At 44.5% G+C, this 19,366-nt stretch overlaps 1 protein-coding gene across 1 annotated transcript in view; it reads left to right on the top strand.

Moving 5' to 3' along the window:
• igsf21.L (immunoglobin superfamily member 21 L homeolog) overlaps positions 1–19,366 on the top strand; it is a 269,491-nt gene that overhangs the window by 83,109 nt on the left and 167,016 nt on the right.

Here is a 19,366-nt window from a genome sequence, read left to right as displayed (position 1 = left end):
GCTGCTGAATAAAAAGCTAAATAACACAAAAACCGCAAATAAGAAAAAATGAAAACGAATTGCGAATTGTCTCACTGTCGACATCATATGAACAGTTAACTCAATGGTGAACAACACCTTTAACCCTATAAACACAGGGCTGTAGTCCCACCTGTAGTAAATAATGTGTGAGTCTCCCATATCTGGCAGCCCGACAGGGGATCCGGTAATTATAGAGCACCCAGCTGCCGACTGTCAGCTCCTGGGCGAGTGCGTGAGACAAGTACCCTTGCGACTGTATTATCTGTGTCGATATAATTACCCGTTGTTCTGCTTCTCGGTTTTGCAACCAAACATTAGTTCTCCTCAGCCTTCTCATTGTTTCCGTGGGAGTCCCGCTGCGCCCATTCGCCCGTTAGTCGTTATTTGCTAGAAATGGTGGCGGCTGGTGGGATTTGAGAGCTGTTCAGATTGGGAACTGTCGGAGCCAACAAAATTAATTGTATTCGTACATTGTGGCGCTGGTACTGTTCTTTCCCTTTAAATCTGGCCTTGGAAACCCAGAGTCCTCCAGCTATTGGTCTAAAGGACATGTCTGATGGGGGGCAGATTCATGGGGGGTACTTGTTCCAATTCTGCATGACTGGAGGGCCACTTCAGCTGTATAATGAATAATGCAGTGCTGCATGCTGGCTGGAAGGTTACATTCCCAGAATACCATGTAACTGTGCATTTTAATGCTCACAGTAATTTCTGTTATTCTATGTACTCACTGTGAGGTGTATATATTGCTCAGAGTATTATATCCAGTACTGTAGACTGGCTGGGCTCCCTGTGCTGAACTATATATACTGACTGTGAGATATATACATTGCTCAGAGTATTATATCCAGTACTGTAGACTGGCTGGGCTCACTGTGCTGAACTATATATACTGACTGTGAGGTGTATATATATTGCTCAGAGTATTATATCCAGTACTGTAGACTGGCTGGGCTCACTGTGCTGAACTATATATACTGACTATGAGATATATACATTGCTCAGAGTATTATATCCAGTACTGTAGACTGGCTGGGCTCACTGTGCTGAACTATATATACTGACTGTGAGGTGTATATATATTGCTCAGAGTATTATATCCAGTACTGTAGACTGGCTGGGCTCACTGTGCTGAACTATATATACTGACTGTGAGATGTTTATATTGCTCAGAGTATTATATCCAGTACTGTAGACTGCCTGGGCTCCCTGTGCTGAACTATATATACTGACTGTTAGGTGTATATATACTGACTGTGAGGTGTATATATATTGCTCAGAGTATTATATCCAGTACTGTAGACTGGCTGGGCTCCCTGTGCTGAACTATATATACTGACTGTGAGATATATATATTGCTCAGAGTATTATATCCAGTACTGTAGACTGGCTGGGCTCACTGTGCTGAACTATATATACTGACTGTTAGGTGTATATATACTGACTGTGAGGTGTATACATTGCTCAGAGTATTATATCCAGTACTGTAGACTGGCTGGGCTCCCTGTGCTGAACTATATATACTGACTGTGAGATATATATATTGCTCAGAGTATTATATCCAGTACTGTAGACTGCCTGGGCTCCCTGTGCTTTCAGCTGCACTATATTCTGTACTGGATTTCTGGAGCTGTTGATCTGCCTCTCTGATTTCTGTTTATGGGACGGAATTAGAAATTTAACCCGTTCGCCTCTCAGAGGAGTGAATGAACCCAGACAGGGAGAGCGGAAGAATAAGAGGACCCTTCATTTTAATGATGAAACGACTCGTTATACACAGAGATGAATGGGGGAGGGGGGCCCTGTGCTCCTTATTACGTCTCTCCTGCCAAAAATTCATCTTGACTTCTCATTTCATTTCTATCAAGGGGAGAAGAAAGAGAGAGAGCGGCAGTCAGTGCCTGTGTCTATCCGTCATCCCTTTCCCTGCCTGCCACCTGCTAACATTTCTCTAAATTACACATCATTCTCCTACAAAAACTGCCACCTCCGCTACTGTCGCTTTATTTGGCCCCGTCTCTGATCTCAAGCCGTTGCTTTGGGTGCGGGTCAGCGCCCGGCAGGGTGACAATGGGTGCTGGGCCGGGTGGGGGGGAAAGCAGCAGTGTAACTATAAAGCACTGGTTCCTTAATAGGAAAAGGGAGTTTCATTAGTTAAATATTGTTGTACTACAACTCCCACACACTCTAACAGATGCTGCTACAGTTCAGTAACAGCCACCGGCCCAATGTGAATAAACACAGAGATGGGATTATCTCCTTCTCCTCTGCAAATGCCGGATACACAGAAAGGAAGAGAGAAAGGCTGACCTACATATCTGCCCATATGTTCTGCAACTGTCACACCAACTCCCTGCGCCTGTCAGGAGAATGTGAGTAAATGCGCAGAATAAACGAGACATTAGGGGGCTTCGTTCTCCAAGAATAGGCCAAGCAACATCTATATCTGTTTAAAATCATTTAACTGTATAATATAGAGGCACAGCCCCCCATCTTTCTCCTGTCACCCCCATATCATATATGCACATAATGTAAGTGTATAATATATAGGCACAGCGCCCCATCTTTCCCCTGTCACCCCCATATCATATATGCACATAATGTAAGTGTATAATATATAGGCACAGCCCCCATCTTTCCCCTGTCACCCCCATATCATATATGCACATAATGTAAGTGTATAATATATAGGCACAGCGCCCCATCTTTCCCCTGTCACCCCCATATCATATATGCACATAATGTAGGTGTATAATATATAGGCACAGCCCCCCATCTTTCCCCTGTCACCCCCATATCATATATGCACATAATGTAGGTGTATAATATATAGGCACAGCCCCCCATTTTTCCCCTGTCACCCCCATATCATATATGCACATAATGTAAGTGTATAATATATAGGCACAGCGCCCCATCTTTCCCCTGTCACCCCCATATCATATATGCACATAATGTAAGTGTATAATATATAGGCACAGCCCCCCATCTTTCCCCTGTCACCCCCATATCATATATGCACATAATGTAAGTGTATAATATATAGGCACAGCGCCCCATCATTCCCCTGTCACCCCCATATCATATATGCACATAATGTAAGTGTATAATATATAGGCACAGCCCCCCATCTTTCCCCTGTCACCCCCATATCATATATGCACATAATGTAAGTGTATAATATAGAGGCACAGCGCCCCATCTTTCCCCTGTCACCCCCATATCATATATGCACATAATGTAAGTGTATAATATATAGGCACAGCCCCCCATCTTTCCCCTGTCACCCCTATATCATATATGGACATAATGTAAGTGTATAATATATAGGCACAGCGCCCCATCTTTCCCCTGTCACCCCCATATCATATATGCACATAATGTAAGTGTATAATATATAGGCACAGCGCCCCATCTTTCCCCTGTCACCCCCATATCATATATGCACATAATGTAAGTGTATAATATATAGGCACAGCGCCCCATCTTTCCCCTGTCACCCCCATATCATATATGCACATAATGTAAGTGTATAATATATAGGCACAGCCCCCCATCTTTCCCCTGTCACCCCCATATCATATATGCACATAATGTAAGTGTATAATATATAGGCACAGCGCCCCATCTTTCCCCTGTCACCCCCATATCATATATGCACATAATGTAAGTGTATAATATATAGGCACAGCGCCCCATCTTTCCCCTGTCACCCCCATATCATATATGCACATAATGTAACCCCATTCATCATGGGATTAAATGAAATACAGTGTCAGTCCCAGGGATTCAGCCAGGGCCCCCTAGTGTATAATGTGTTTGAATCCTATTGGCTCTCAGCTCACATGTGACCCCCAGGCTGATAGAAATGGGATATAATGTCGGTGCCTCGTGTTACAGGACTGACCTCAATACGGAGCTGGTGCAATGAGATCGTTCCCCACTAATCCCAGTGTAATCTTTATCCTTACACCTCCTCCCATCTGTGACTGGTTTTACTTCCCCTTTTATTTGACATCAGAATAATCATCTGCAGACGGCGCCTCATGAAGAAACTTCGAGCGAGTGCCCTCCTGCCGGCAATTTAGATTCTAGCTGGCGGGTCGGCTTTTCGGAGAGATTAGTCGCCCGAAGAAGAGGCGATTTGTCAACTAAATCCCCCCGAATCTTAGCATTACCCATAGTCATTTCCCATCAATGAATCCTGTGCTGTTCACACTTGCCAACAAACGCCGCCCGTGACTCATTGGACTGAGGTTCACTTGTTAGTGAGTAATTATTATTAGTGAGCAGTGGATCAGCCGCACTTTATTTGGGCCTCTCTCTTCTGCCAGAGACATGTCTGGAAATCAATAGCTAATAATAAAGGCAGGGAAGGAGCAGAATAATAAGAATATTGATCCGATTCTGCGTGTGTTGCACCGGTCACTGCTGCTGCTGAGGGATAGTTCCCCTTTAAAATTAAAAAGCTGCAACATGATTACTCTTCATGAGTCAGAACTGCACTGTGCAATCCAATCTGATAAACTGATAAAATGAGCAGTTTCTGTGATGTTTTTACTAATATTTTTATAGAATTTTAAGGGGGAACTTCACTCCGAAACTGTATTGTCCCTAATGAAAGAAAATCAAATTCTGTACTTCCCAATATCCATTCATTCCTCATTCTCTGCACTGCTGCCTCTGACTCCTGATACAACTTCCCAATATCCATTCATTCCTCATTCTCACTGGGTTTATAGTTCTGTGTAACTGTCATTGTGTCTGTCCCTTTCTCTGCACTGCTGCTTCTGACTCCTGATACAACTTCCCAATATCCATTCATTCCTCATTCTCACTGGGTTTATAGTTCTGTGTAACTGTCATTGTGTCTGTCCCTTTCTCTGCACTGCTGCTTCTGACTCCTGATACAAGTTCCCAATATCCATTTATTCCTCATTCTCACTGGGTTTATAGTTCTGTGTAACTGTCATTGTGTCTGTCCCTTTCTCTGCACTGCTGGTTCTGACTCCTGATACAACTTCCCAATATCCATTTATTCCTCATTCTCACTGGATTTATAGTTCTGTGTAACTGTCATTGTGTCTGTCCCTTTCTCTTCTCTGCACTGCTGCCTCTGACTCCTGATACAACTTCCCAATATCCATTCATTCCTCATTCTCACTGGGTTTATAGTTCTGTATAACTGTCATTGTGTCTGTCCCTTTATGTTCTCTGCACTGCTGCTTCTGACTCCTGATACAACTTCCCAATATCCATTCATTCCTCATTCTCACTGGGTTTATAGTTCTGTGTAACTGTCATTGTATCTGTCCCTTTCTCTTCTCTGCACTGCTGCTTCTGACTCCTGATACAACTTCCCAATATCCATTCATTCCTCATTCTCACTGGGTTTATAGTTCTGTGTAACTGTCATTGTGTCTGTCCCTTTCTCTTCTCTGCACTGCTGGTTCTGACTCCTGATACAACTTCCCAATATCCATTCATTCCTCATTCTCACTGGGTTTATAGTTCTGTGTAACTGTCATTGTGTCTGTCCCTTTCTCTTTTCTGCACTGCTGCTTCTGACTCCTGATACAACTTCCCAATATCCATTCATTCCTCATTCTCACTGGGTTTATAGTTCTGTGTAACTGTCATTGTGTCTGTCCCTTTCTCTGCACTGCTGCCTCTGACTCCTGATACAACTTCCCAATATCCATTCATTCCTCATTCTCACTGGGTTTATAGTTCTGTGTAACTGTCATTGTGTCTGTCCCTTTCTCTGCACTGCTGCTTCTGACTCCTGATACAACTTCCCAATATCCATTCATTCCTCATTCTCACTGGGTTTATAGTTCTGTGTAACTGTCATTGTGTCTGTCCCTTTCTCTTCTCTGCACTGCTGCCTCTGACTCCTGATACAATTTCCCAATATCCATTCATTCCTCATTCTCACTGGGTTTATAGTTCTGTGTAACTGTCATTGTGTCTGTCCCTTTCTCTTCTCTTGATACATTGTATCAGGAGTCGGGTCTGTAGTGAAAACCCCCAGTAACGCTGCCATATAGAATGATACCCCAGTTTATCTGGGAAGTTCCATAACCGTCATTTAAAGGCAGATGAACCCTCCACAATGTGGATCATTTTCGGCATTTGTGTCAGTCAGCCATTGATCGGCCGAGCGTAACGTGATTAGACGAGTCTCCTTCCAGAAAGTATCAGTATCGCACTTGGGAATCTCATACGGGAGCCTCTCATCTCAGTTGGTTCCAGTAAGTGGTTGCCCTGGGCCTCATTGTCGGTAAAATTGCAGCAACAAGTTCACCCCCAAGGTCATTGCCCGGGGCCCTGGATCTGTTTCTAATCTTTACTCCTCGTTTCACTGCTTTTATACAATAGTTCACATTTCAAGGCTCTGCTAATAAACCTCTTAAGACATATGGGAGGGGGTTGCCATAAATATAGGCTGGTAGCAATCTTTGGTTTTGCCTGCCTTTGAAGGGCACAAAAAACCCTTTAAGTTAACTTTTAGTATGTTATAGAAGGGCGAATTCTAAACAACTTTTCAATTGACCTTATAAAAATATTTTTTAAATGATATGCCTTCTCTTTCCAGCTTTCAAATATGGGTCACTGACCCCATCTAAAAAACAAATGCTCAGTAAGGGTCTGGCCACATGGGCAGATTCGGGGAGATTAGCTGCTGAATAAAAAGCTAAATAACTCAAAAACCATAAATAATATATCAAAATATCATTCTCTCTAGTGTACTAAAAATTGAAAGTTGATGAGCCCCTTTAAACTGGAATTTATAAATGCAGTTTGGGTGAGACCCTACCAACCCTTTCCTAGTCATTGTCTGTTCTGCCATTCATTGCACTGCGGGTGCTGGGGTGATTGCTGAGAGATTTCATGGATATGAAGAGGGAAAACAGGCCCTCAGGCATTGCCACTCCTAATTTGTCAGTTGCCTGGAGCCTTTATTTATCTGTGTGGGTCAGACTGGGTCTCAAAGGGCCACCAGAGGGCCCAAGCTCACGCCAGGCAGATATAGACAGGGCTATATGTAATACATGGCACATAAACCTACAGACGAGGGGATTTACCTGTACTCCGACAATTGGCTGTTTTTCTCTCTCCTCTTCATCATCGGCTCTTGTCATTCCTACTAATTGGTCTCTTTATGAGTCCTGTCCCCCCCATCTGCCACATTCCCACATCAGCTGCCCCCCATATCTGTCAGATTTATTTCCACTCGGCTTCTGGGGATTTCTCATATCACAATGGCCAGGGGCTCCCCTCCGGCTAAGTTAAAGGGTCACTTCTAGAAGCTCGTAATCCTCCATGTGGCTGGGATTCACCTGTCCCTTCTCTCCTGCTATTGAGCGATCCCCCACTTCTTCTCCTTGCCCCGTACCCCATACTCTTTGAGTTTATTCTTCTCCTTTAAGGGTAAGGCCACACTAAGCGATAGCGCGGCGATTTGACTCGCCGCGACTTTTCGCCGCGACTTTTAAACGGCAATCGCTGGCGAAACTTTGGCGCTGGCGTCTATGGGGAATCGCTGCGTAAAAACACACGCGGCGATCTTTTTTCTATTGTCGCTCGAAATCGCCTCGCTAGGCGATTTCGAGCGATAGACAATAGAAAAAAGATCGCCGCGTGTGTTTTTACGCTGGCGATTTTGCGCGATTCCCCATAGACGCCAGCGCCAAAGTTTCGCCAGCGATTGCGGATTAAAAGTCGCCGCGAGTCAAATCGCCGCGCTATCGCTTAGTGTGGCCTTACCCTAAGGGGTCAGTTACCTTCAATTCTACCCTGTGGCTTCCTCTATTATATAAAACAAAGTATCTATGGAAATTCCACCTTCTCCACCACGTGTCCCTTATAAATCACCAAAAGGCACAATTAGTGAGCTCCTAGTGAGGTGGGATAACCTCACACTAAATACTAGATATAGTAACTGCCAGTCATCTAATATTCCTGATAGACACAAGTTGTCTCAGTATTGGGATAAAATGAAGGCCAGTTGGGGTGCTGCAATCTGCAGGAGAACTACTGGGGAGTATGGGTGCCTCCAGGGGCGATCCTGGCCCCTCCGCCACCTGAGGCAGCAGCAGTTGTTGCTGCCCCCCCTCCCCCAGAAATTTGCTCTTAAATTACCAGGAGCAGCATTTTTGCTGCCCCTGGTACCTAGTGGGGCGCTGCCGCCCATGGAGCCTGGTTGAAGGTCTCTGGAGAATCTGTGTTGGATTGTACATCACAATGGATGGAGGGGTGCATGGCATGGGATGGGCAGCCATTTATTTCCACCAGTACCTATAGGGCTTTATTTAAGTTTGTGGACCCACCACGATCCTCTGAGGCTCAGCAGAGATGTCTCCTGGATGACTCCCAGTCAGTGACCATGTTCTACCTCTTATTACACCCCTTGCTCTGGAGACAACAGAAGTATAAATACAGATAACTCCAAAAAAACCAAGAAGAACCCCCCACTGGTGGTGGGGAGATTGCAATATGCAGAGAAGTGCATCATTAGATCTTCTCCTTGTCTCTCTATATGTCAGTTTGGCTCCACCTGTGACTCCCCCAGCTGGAGGGGGGGGGGTAAAAATTTGGTGGGACTGGGGGGAGGACAAAGACTGAGACCCCTACCTTGAGTGCTGACCCCTACACCTGACTCCCCAAAGGTGGTCCCTCTCCCCAAGACTGCTCATTGTGATTCCCTCCATCAGCAGTCACACAGTTCAGTGCAGAGAGCTGGGGTTGAATATTGTTTTTAACCTAGAAGAGACCATAAAAACGTAATGGAATCCGTGATGCCTCCATATATATACCCAGCGCCGTATTTCCATCGCCGGCGTAATCTTCAGTCTGAATGAGTCCCTCGTGAATGTCCCACTAATGGGCTTTTGTGAGAGCAGAAATCTGCACAAATGTCTGGAACAAAGGAGCTAAAATGCTACATTGAAAAGTGCCGCTTTTGGAATCCAGCTGGCGGCGGCGCTGGGAATGTTTAACTCTGAAAACTCACTGCGATAAATGGCAGTTGGTATGGTAATGTGGGGGTGCAGGCAAGGAATGGAGGTGGCAGGGACGTTAATTAGACATATGGCAGATACTATCTGTTTTTTATTGCCCCAACACATTGGCACTCAAGCTTTGGCACCCATAGCATTCTGTGCCCTTATTATTATTATTGCTTTAAGGTGTTTCATTGGTTTATTCCTCTCGTCACTAAACCAAAACACTATCCTGCCATTCTGACTTTTTATTGTGCTGGCTGCACTCAAATGCCGTTAATTAGTGATAAATGTCATGAGTGGGCCGGCCTTGAAATCCAAGATGGCTGCCTACATGGAATGAGCCATGTTTTTTTTTTAAATATTCATCATTTAATGTCATTTATAAGAATGAAAAGGTAAAACCTTAGAGTTTGGTTCCCTTTCCACCTGGAAATGTGCTCCAGTTGATATTTTAATGGGATTTATAACGAAGCAGTCGTGTTTCATTATAGTAATGGTTACAAGTCTGGGCTTGGGATGGCAGCCAATGAGATCAATTTTCCGATCAGGGTAATGAGGCACCGGGTCGGTTCTGAGGTCAGGAGTCGTGATCTGATTTTCTTGTAACGACCTCTACCAGGCCAGAATTTGTTTTTTTTTTTAATGTTTATTCTAATTGTGAGTCAGTGGGGATTAGGGTAATGCAGTCGCCAGTCGATATTTGATTATTGTAATGTTGGGCCCATGGCCGTGTTTGAGTCTAGTAATAACGTTTGCCGGCTGAAAGTCAATCAGGTCTGGAATGGGGTGTTTGCTGGACAATAGTGACGTGTACAACTGAAACATGCATGATGCTTATCCCCCAGCAGCAGCATGAGTCACTGGGTTGCAAAATGAGTTGCCCCTCACTTTGCTGCTATAACTGAAGGTTTCCACTAGATGTTGGAACATTGTTGCTGGGAGTTGCTTCAATTCAGGATTCAGGCTCACAGTTGGGGTTCAGTTGGGCTGAGGGATCTGTGCAGTCAGGTTCTTCCCATTCTGTATGGACCTGGCTCTGTGCTGAAACCCCCCCCCAAACTGTTCCACACTGTAGGAAGCACAGAATAGTCCATAAAAGCAGCATATTGATACAATATTGGTACAATGAATGGCTTGTAATTCCTTACAATCTATACTATTTATAATACTGATACCTTCATTAGTGAGGAGCAGTTCCATTGAGCTAGGGTTCTCCCATTAGGTGCCCAACTCTATATATGCCCAACTCTATATGTGCCCTACTCTATATATACCCTACTCTTTATATACCCTACTCTAAATATACCCTACTCTATATATACCCTACTCTATATATGACCTACTCTATATATGCCCTAATCTATATATACCCTACTCTATATATACCCTACTCTCTATATATGCCTTACTCTATATATACCCTATTCTATATATGCCCTACTCTATATATACCCTACTCTATATATGCCCTACTCTATATATATACCCTACTCTATATATGACCTACTCCATATACACCCTACTCTATATATACCCTACTATATATTTGACCTACTCTATATATGCCCTACTCTATATATACCCTACTCTATATATACCCTACTCTATATATGCCTTACTCTATATATGCCCTACTCTATATATGCCCCACTCTATATATGCCCCACTCTATATATACCCTACTCTATATATGCCTTACTCTATATATGCCCTACTCTATATATGCCCCACTCTATATATACCCTACTCTATATATGACCTACTTCATATATACCCTACTCTATATATACCTTACTCTATATATATCCTACTCTATATATACCCTTCTCTGTATATGTATATGTTTAGTTTACTACACGGAGACATCAAGTCACTTTGATCCTCCAGAGTTTTGTGGGTCAACACAAAAACACTACAACAGTCTTCACTTCAGCTCTAATGAACCAGGTGGCACATGTAGTCCATTTAATACTAATATTGTCTGATTTGGGTAGATAAGTTGCAAGTTGAGCTCAACCAGTCTTTTTCTCCCCGACCTTCAAACAGTATCTTCAGTGGTGGCATGACCTGCCCAGTCTTTTTGTGGTTCAGGGTAGGGTGCAGGATAGTCAGTTTCAGCAGGGTGGCAAGATGGTTTGTTACATGTCCCTCACCATTTGGCTGGAGTTCAGGGAGATAACTAATGCTAAGACCCAACGTTTTGGTGGAGGCAGTTTGGATAAAAGTTTTCTATATAAATTATACAAGGGGTGCCCGGAGCCTAGTTCTTATGGACGTGGGCTCCAGTGTTGGAGGTTTCCCAGTCCTTCCTGATCAGTATCACAAAAGTCCACATTCCAGTAATGAGGAAGATCTACTGAGCAGTCTGGTTAGAGAAGTCTCAGCCTTACCCTTCCTCATTTAGAAAGTATTCCTAAATTTTAATTCAATTTCCAGCAGGACCTAGGAAGGTCTGGTAGTATTTGGTAGTAACCTTATGATTACTTAAGGCTCTATCTTACGGCTTACCTCTTCCAGATGGTGGCAAGTGTGATGGGTGTGGTTTCATCATGGGCACCTGAATTGGAGTTTTGGCTGATTACTTACTTAGCCTCCTCAACTCAAAGTCTCTTCTCCTGGAGCTTTCTTGGTAGTTTGGTATTGAGTTCAGTGTATCTTCTGCTCTTCTCTCCCTCCATTCTCCATTGTCTGATCTTTTTCCTAGTTTGTTTACCCTTTTTATGTCAATGGCAGGTGTTTAAAGTCATATCAAACTTACAATAATGTTGCCATCTCAGTGGGCATTATACCCTACCTAATTGTCCCTAGTCTTCTGAAGCAATGGAACATAGACACAGGGTGGTGGGACCTTATAGTTTAGATTAGGGAAGAGTATCTATATGAGGGAAATAATTACCTGGTTTGTTTATGCTGCCGAGTGGGAGAGCCAATATGATGATTTGATGATCAGGTATGATGGACATTTGACCTTTTTGGTGCCTGGAGTGTCATCCTGACACTTGATGATGTCATCTATGGACCAAGTAAGTGATGTCACAGTTTAAGGCTGGAGTCATTGGTTTTAGGATGTGCTCCCATTGTTTATCCACAACAGAAGAAATTTGAGCATGCTCCTGTCTCACCTCACAGAATGGTAGAAAGTGAGTCTGACCAGCTTGTTAGAAAAGACCTGGAGTCTGGAGCGTCATCCTGACACTTGATGATGTCATCTATGGACCAGTAGGTGATGTCACAGTTTTACTCTGAAGTCATTGGTTTTAGGATGTGCTCCAATTGTTTATCAGCAACAGAAGGAATTTGAGCATGTTCCTTTTACCTGTCTCACCTCACAGAATGGTAGAAAGTGAGTCTGACCAGCTTGTTAGAAAAGAAAACAATGTTGACCTTAGTACAATAGGTTATAGGCTGGTGAATAAATGGCAAAAGTATCCCCTTTACTGTTCAAATGTCTCCCAAATGATGACATTGCCAGGGAAGGTTATTAGGAGGGGACATTTTGATTTCTTTTTTTTAGTGGCTGCTAAAGACACAATCTGTGTAAAGATGTTGCTCTGTATTCAGCAAAGGCATAAGCATATTCTGTACAGAAACCATGAGTTTATTCAGCAGGAACATGGCTGCAGGGGATTCTCCTCTCTCTTTTATTCTCGGCAATAGAAGTGACAATTCAAGTGCAAGCGACTTACTCACACAGGAGAGGTAGGTGGGGGTACGGCTGCCAACATCACCCCAGGACTGGGCCGCGCTCAGCCTCATAAAGGACCAGGGGAGGTGTCGTTAAGTGGAAAGGAATTTACATGAAAGAGGATTCGTTCCTACAAGGAATTAACAGAATCGTTCTCTTCCCTTTTATCTCCGGAAACAATAGAATTGGGCAAAGGATAATGAAATGAAGCAAAAAAACTCTTTTATATCCTGACGGAACCAAATTAGGGAAATGTCACATGAAGGTGAAAGAGAAATTAGAGGAGGGAGCAGAGCGAGTCAGGGGTCTGGCTAAAGTCCTGCAGCGGGTCGGGTACCCACAAGAACCTGCGCTACCCTGTGGGTTGCGGGTAGAAGTTCCGAGTGCGGGTCGCCGGTTCTGCAGGTTTGTGGGTCGCAGGTTGGGCCGTGGGTTTTCTCTATAGAGATCTTTACTCTTTTTTTCTGATCACGTCTGCTTCCGATGATGTCACTTCCAGTTTACAATGACATCACTTCCTGATTCTTGATGGTCAGCAGGTCGCGGGTCCGGGTTGCGGATAATGTGCCTGCGGATCGGGGATTGGGTCCAAGTGGGTAAGAATGCGGGTTGCAGGTCCGGGTTGCGGATTGCAGGTTGCGGGTACAGGTTCCAAAAAATGGACCCGCGCAGGACTCTGGGTCTGGCATCTCCCCCAGTTAAGAGAGAACCCTAATAATAAAGTACTGAGAAGACCACAGTGGAGATATAGGAAAGGAAACTTGTGGCCAGACATCCTCGGAACAATGGAGACTAAAGCAAAGCTGAAATGCCAAGCTGAGTCAGTAACACCTCTATAAAACAAGCAATGTCCCACAAACAGAACAGAAATGTGCCCCAAGCTGTTTGCCCCCCGTCTTTTCTAACCCCCCAAATCCTCTTGCACTGAAATTCCCGCACAAAACACGAGCACGGCGGTGATAATGTCGCATTAAGGTGGCGGCGAGTGATAATTCGCCCTCCTAGAGACAATGTGGGGAGATGGAGTTGTGACAGAGACAGCTGGTGTCACAAATTGGCCTGTCTCATTCGCTTTAGTCGACAGCGGCGGGCAGCGCGGAAATGACGGAGGTCTTCGGGGGACGAGATGGAGGGACGGGGCACAGTGGCCCCCACTGGTCACAGCCGAGAGACACAAATAGCTCCTTCCACTCCCAGTAACTCCCAGTAACTCATTATCATTTCTTTTAATATCCTTCGCTCTGTAATTGCTTGTGGGCAGGACAGGGATTGGCTGAGCGCAGCTAAAAGAACAAAAACAGGGAAGAGCGGGGGGGGGCAAAATAGAGAGTGAGGGAAAGATGGAGATAATATAAGATATTTTCCCTGCTATCACCCCCTATTAGTATGGAATATGCTTCCTATGCTGATGGTGAGATCTCCTTTCCTCCTCACCAATGAATCACTCATTCCCCCTCTCTTGGTAGGGAATCCCATAACCTGACTGTCCTTACAGTAAAGACCCCCTTCCTATGCTGATGGTGAGATCTCCTTTCCTCCCCACCAATGAATCACTCATTCCCCCTCTCTTGGTAGGGAATCCCATAACCTGACTGTCCTTACAGTAAAGAACCCCTTCCTATGCTGATGGTGAGATCTCCTTTCCTCCCACCAATGAATCACTCATTCCCCCTCTCTTGGTAGTGAATCCCATAACCTGACTGTCCTTACAGTAAAGAACCCTTCCTATGCTGATGGTGAGATCTCCTTTCCTCACCACCAATGAATCACTCATTCCCCCTCTCTTGGTAGGGAATCCCATAACCTGACTGCCCTTACAGTAAAGAACCCCTTCCTATGCTGATGGTGAGATCTCCTTTCCTCCCCACCAATGAATCACTCATTCCCCCTCTCTTGGTAGGGAATCCCATAACCTGACTGTCCTTACAGTAAAGAACCCCTTCCTAAGCTGATGGTGAAATCTCCTTTCCTCCCCACCAATGAATCACTCATTCCTCCTCTTTTGATTTGGAATCCTAAAACCTGACTGCCCTTACAGTAAAAAACTCCTTCCTATGCTGATGGTGAGCTCTTCTTTCCTCCCCACCAATGAATCACTCATTCCCCCTCTCTTGGTAGGGAATCCCATAACCTGACTGCCCTTACAGTAAAGAACCCCTTCCTATGCTGATGGTGAGATCTCCTTTCCTCCCCACCAATAAATCACTCATTCCCCCTCTCTTGGTAGGGAATCCCATAACCTGACTGCCCTTACAGTAAAGAACCCCTTCCTATGCTGATGGTGAGATCTCCTTTCCTCCCCACCAATGAATCACTCATTCCCCCTCTCTTGGTAGGGAATCCCATAACCTGACTGCCCTTACAGTAAAGAACCCCTTCCTATGCTGATGGTGAGATCTCCTTTGCTCCCCACCAATGAATCACTCATTCCCCCTCTCTTGGTAGGGAATCCTATAACCTGACTGCCCTTACAGTAAAGAACCCCTTCCTATGCTGATGGTGAGATCTCCTTTCCTCCCCACATATGAATCACTCATTCCCCCTCTCTTGGTAGGGAATCCCATAACCTGACTGCCCTTACAGTAAAGAACCCCTTCCTATGCTGATGGTGAGATCTCCTTTGCTCCCCACCAATGAATCACTCATTCCCCCTCTCTTGGTAGGGAATCCTATAACCTGACTGCCCTTACAGTAAAGAACCCCTTCCTATGCTGATGGTGAGATCTCCTTTCCTCCCCACATATGAATCACTCATTCCCCCTCTCTTGGTAGGGAATCCCATAACCTGACTGCCCTTACAGTAAAGAACCCCTTCCTATGCTGATGGTGAGATCTCCTTTGCTCCCCACCAATGAATCACTCATTCCCCCTCTCTTGGTAGGGAATCCCATAACCTGACAGTCCTTACAGTAAAGAACCCCTTCCTATGCTGATGGTGAGATCTCCTTTCCTCCCCACCAATGAATCACTCATTCACCCTCTCTTGGTAGGGAATCCCATAACCTGACAGTCCTTACAGTAAAGAACCCCTTCTTATGCTGATGGTGAGATCTCCTTTCCTCCCCACCAATGAATCACTCATTCCCCTCTCTTGGTAGGGAATCCCATAACCTGACTGTCCTTACAGTAAAGAACCCCTTCCTATGCTGATGGTGAGATCTCCTTTCCTCCCCACCAATGAATCACTCATTCCTCCTCTTTTGATTTGGAATCCTAAAACCTGACTGCCCTTACAGTAAAGAACTCCTTTCCATGCTGATGGTGAAATCCTTTCCTTCCCAGCAGTGAAAGTGTTGTGTGTCCCTAATGACTATGATGCTGAGCTTAATTAAAGCTTTAGGGCTCATTTACCAAATTAAGTGCAAATCAGCACTCAGTATATTTGTACCCACAATGCAATGTATTTCCACTTGTTTCTATTCCAGGTGTTTCCCAATGAAGTAAATGGGACAGAGTTTGTGGCTCTTTTCAACCTCCCGAAATGCACCGGGCAGAGATGCTCCACGTGTCCCATTGGCCTAAAGGCATATTTCCCCATCCTCTCACAATTGGATATGAATAAATAACTCTGAATGTCCCTTTAGTTTATATCTGGAGGCCAGTGACAAATTTAAGTGGAAATTCAGCTCAAATCGCTGTCCTCGTTCCATGTCCCTGGGGCCGGTTTATTAACCATAAAATGAAGACAAATGGCGCCTTATTACTCCGAGCGCCGTGTCATTTTCTGTGATCAGAGCCGGGGTGTCTGCTGCGCCTCTCCATGGAGCACAATATTCCTCAATTATATCCAAGGGCTCCTTAAATGAAGATAATGCCCTAATGGGCCCTCGGGGCAGCGCTGGGTATATCTTGGCATCAAATCCACTTTATTTATTACCAGTTATTATTATTTGTAACCAGTTTATTACCCATCTATCTCCCTCAAATAGTACAGAATGGGAGTATAGCTCACTTTCTTTATACATAGGGGAGTTGTCATATCAGTTCCCCAATTGGTGGCTCCCTTTTATGTCTAATAAGGACAAATTAGGTGCTGTCCCCATGAGATGAATCATTAAGAATATATGGATATGACATTTTCCTTGGAAAGATGTATTTTTCCTATAATATCATTAGAATTATTGATTTCCTGCTGAGCTCGGAAAAAGAATATATATAAAGAATGTGACAGCAAATCGAATAGCAGGGACATCAGCCTGGAACTCTGTAGGGTTACCGGGAACTCTCGTTTTTTATGCACTCGGGGTATAAGGGGGGATTTAATTCAGTAAACCATTGGAAAATCAATTCAAGGCCCAGTATTGCACTGCACCCCCAGTCCTGCACCCTAATACAATTTGTTTGTGTGTTTGTAGCTAATCTTGTTAGTTATGTTAGTGTTGGGGCTCAGGATACATATTGTGTCTTTATGTACTATATAGCAACAGGCAAATTAGCTGAGCTGTGCAGGGTACAGACCTGTCTATGGGGGGTCCAAATATTATCACCTGCCCCAATGGAGAAAGTAGGGCAAGATGGAGACAGTAGGGCAAGATGGAGAAAGTAGGACAAGATGGAGAAAGTAGGACAAGATGGAGACAGTAGGACAAGATGGAGACAGTAGGACAAGATGGAGACAGTAGGGCAAGATGGAGACAGTAGGACAAGATGCAGATAGTATGACAAGATGGAGACAGTAGGGCAAGATGGAGACAGTAGGACAAGATGGAGATAGTAAGACAAGATGGAGGCAGTAGGGCAAGATGGAGACAGTAGGACAAGATGGAAACAGTAGGACAAGATGGAGACAGTAGGGTAAGATGGAGATAGTAGGGCAAGATGGAGACAGTAGGACACGGAGACAGTAGGGCAAGATGGAGACAGTAGGACAAGATGGAAACAGTAGGACAAGATGGAGACAGTAGGACACGGAGACAGTATGGCAAGATGGAGACGGTAGGGCAAGATGGAGACAGTAGGACAGTAGACATTTTAAGATGGAGACATTGCCAGATGGAGACAGTAGGTCAAGATGGAGACCATAGAGCAAGATGGAGACAGTAGGGCAAGATGGAGACAGTAGGACAAGATGGAGACAGTAGGGCAAGTAGGAGACAGTAGTGCAGGATGGAGAAAGAAGGACAAGATGGAGACAGTAGGGCAGGATGGAGATAGTAGGGCAAGGTGAACACAGCAGAACAAGATGGAGACAGTTGGGAAGGATGGAGAGAGATGAAGATAAGATAAAAGTATGGTAAGGTGGCAACAACAGGCCAGGTAGAGGGAGTAGGGAAAATGGAGACATCAGAGCTGAATGGAAACAAGAAAGAGACCGTATATGAAAGAGGTAGACATTAATAGGTGGCATTAGAGAAAAGATGGAGCTGGCAGGGCAATATGAAGACAAGGTAAGATGGAGTCACTACAGTAGGGGAAGGTGGTGAAAGCAAAGTTGAAGATGACAAGCTGGCAGGAGATGACTATAAGTTGGCCAACCCGTATTAATATAAATAACAGGGGCCCACAAAGTATGTGTTTCCCTCTGCCTTGTCAGCTGTACAGACGAGCAGTTGGCTAAAAGATAAGGAGTCGGACAGAGATCAATTCCTGTGGGGCTGGGAGTCAGGATTAAGCCTGTGTTACATCTCATGTCTCTCAGCTGAGCATTAGGAGTGGGATGAGGGGTCAGTGGGGGGGGCGGCAGAGGGGAAGAGAATTCACTCAGAAGGAGGATTATCCATAATTATTAAAGGAAAGTAAGTCCTACGTATATCTAATATACAGCACATATAACCCTTAGCTTCCACTGAGACACCATAATATACCATTAACACTGCTGGGGGGTCACACCTGAGACTTATCTCCACAGTGTCACCACCTGACGGGTCCAAAATATACACTAGGGGTCCCAGGTGCAATAATGGGGGACGTTTTGGAAAGAGGATCCCAGACATGACGGGGTTGTAGCTCAGCCCAGTTGTAACCAGTGAGGATATTACAGGCGGCAGCAAGGGAAGGGAATTTATATATCGAATAAAGTACCGCCTCTTGTAAAATATAAAGATATTATAAGTTACCGAGGAGCTTCATGAACATATAAAAGGATGAGGCTGAAGGTAACTTCTAATATCCTCATATTTTGCAACAGGCGGTACTTTATTTATTATAATACACAAATTTCAGTGAGTCATGTGACAGAAATGACATCAGAACTCACCGTTTATAATTGATGACATCAGAACTCACAGTTTATAAGGATATAATTTACAAGATATTCATGGCTTTTGTGTATTATATGAGGTTCATATCAGGTCATAACAGAGGTTTTGGTGTGAAGGTCACTGGGGAGTCCCCCAATATTCCCCCAGAGAGACCTGAGCACCCCCTGCAATGTCTCCGAAACACAACCCCCTCCTGTTACACCCTCTGTGCACATGAATTACACGGGTTCTTCCCACTCCGATACCTGTGGGGGGTTCTCAGGTGTAACCTACCCCCCTTGGGTCTAAATGAGACAGTCTTAAGGTTCCACCTGCTGAATGGGTGTGTCTTAAGTTGAATTGGGGGAGTGTCTGAGCATAATTGGGAGTTGTCATGTTAAAGGGGTTGTTCACCTTGAAATAAACTTCTAGTATGAGTGATATTCTGAGACAATTTACATGTCAATAGTTGT

Source organism: Xenopus laevis, chromosome 7L (assembly GCF_017654675.1).
Source record: "Xenopus laevis strain J_2021 chromosome 7L, Xenopus_laevis_v10.1, whole genome shotgun sequence".
NCBI lineage: Eukaryota > Metazoa > Chordata > Amphibia > Anura > Pipidae > Xenopus > Xenopus laevis.
The sequence above is the reverse complement of the archived record's forward strand: the minus strand, read 5'-3'. Positions and strand labels throughout refer to the sequence as shown.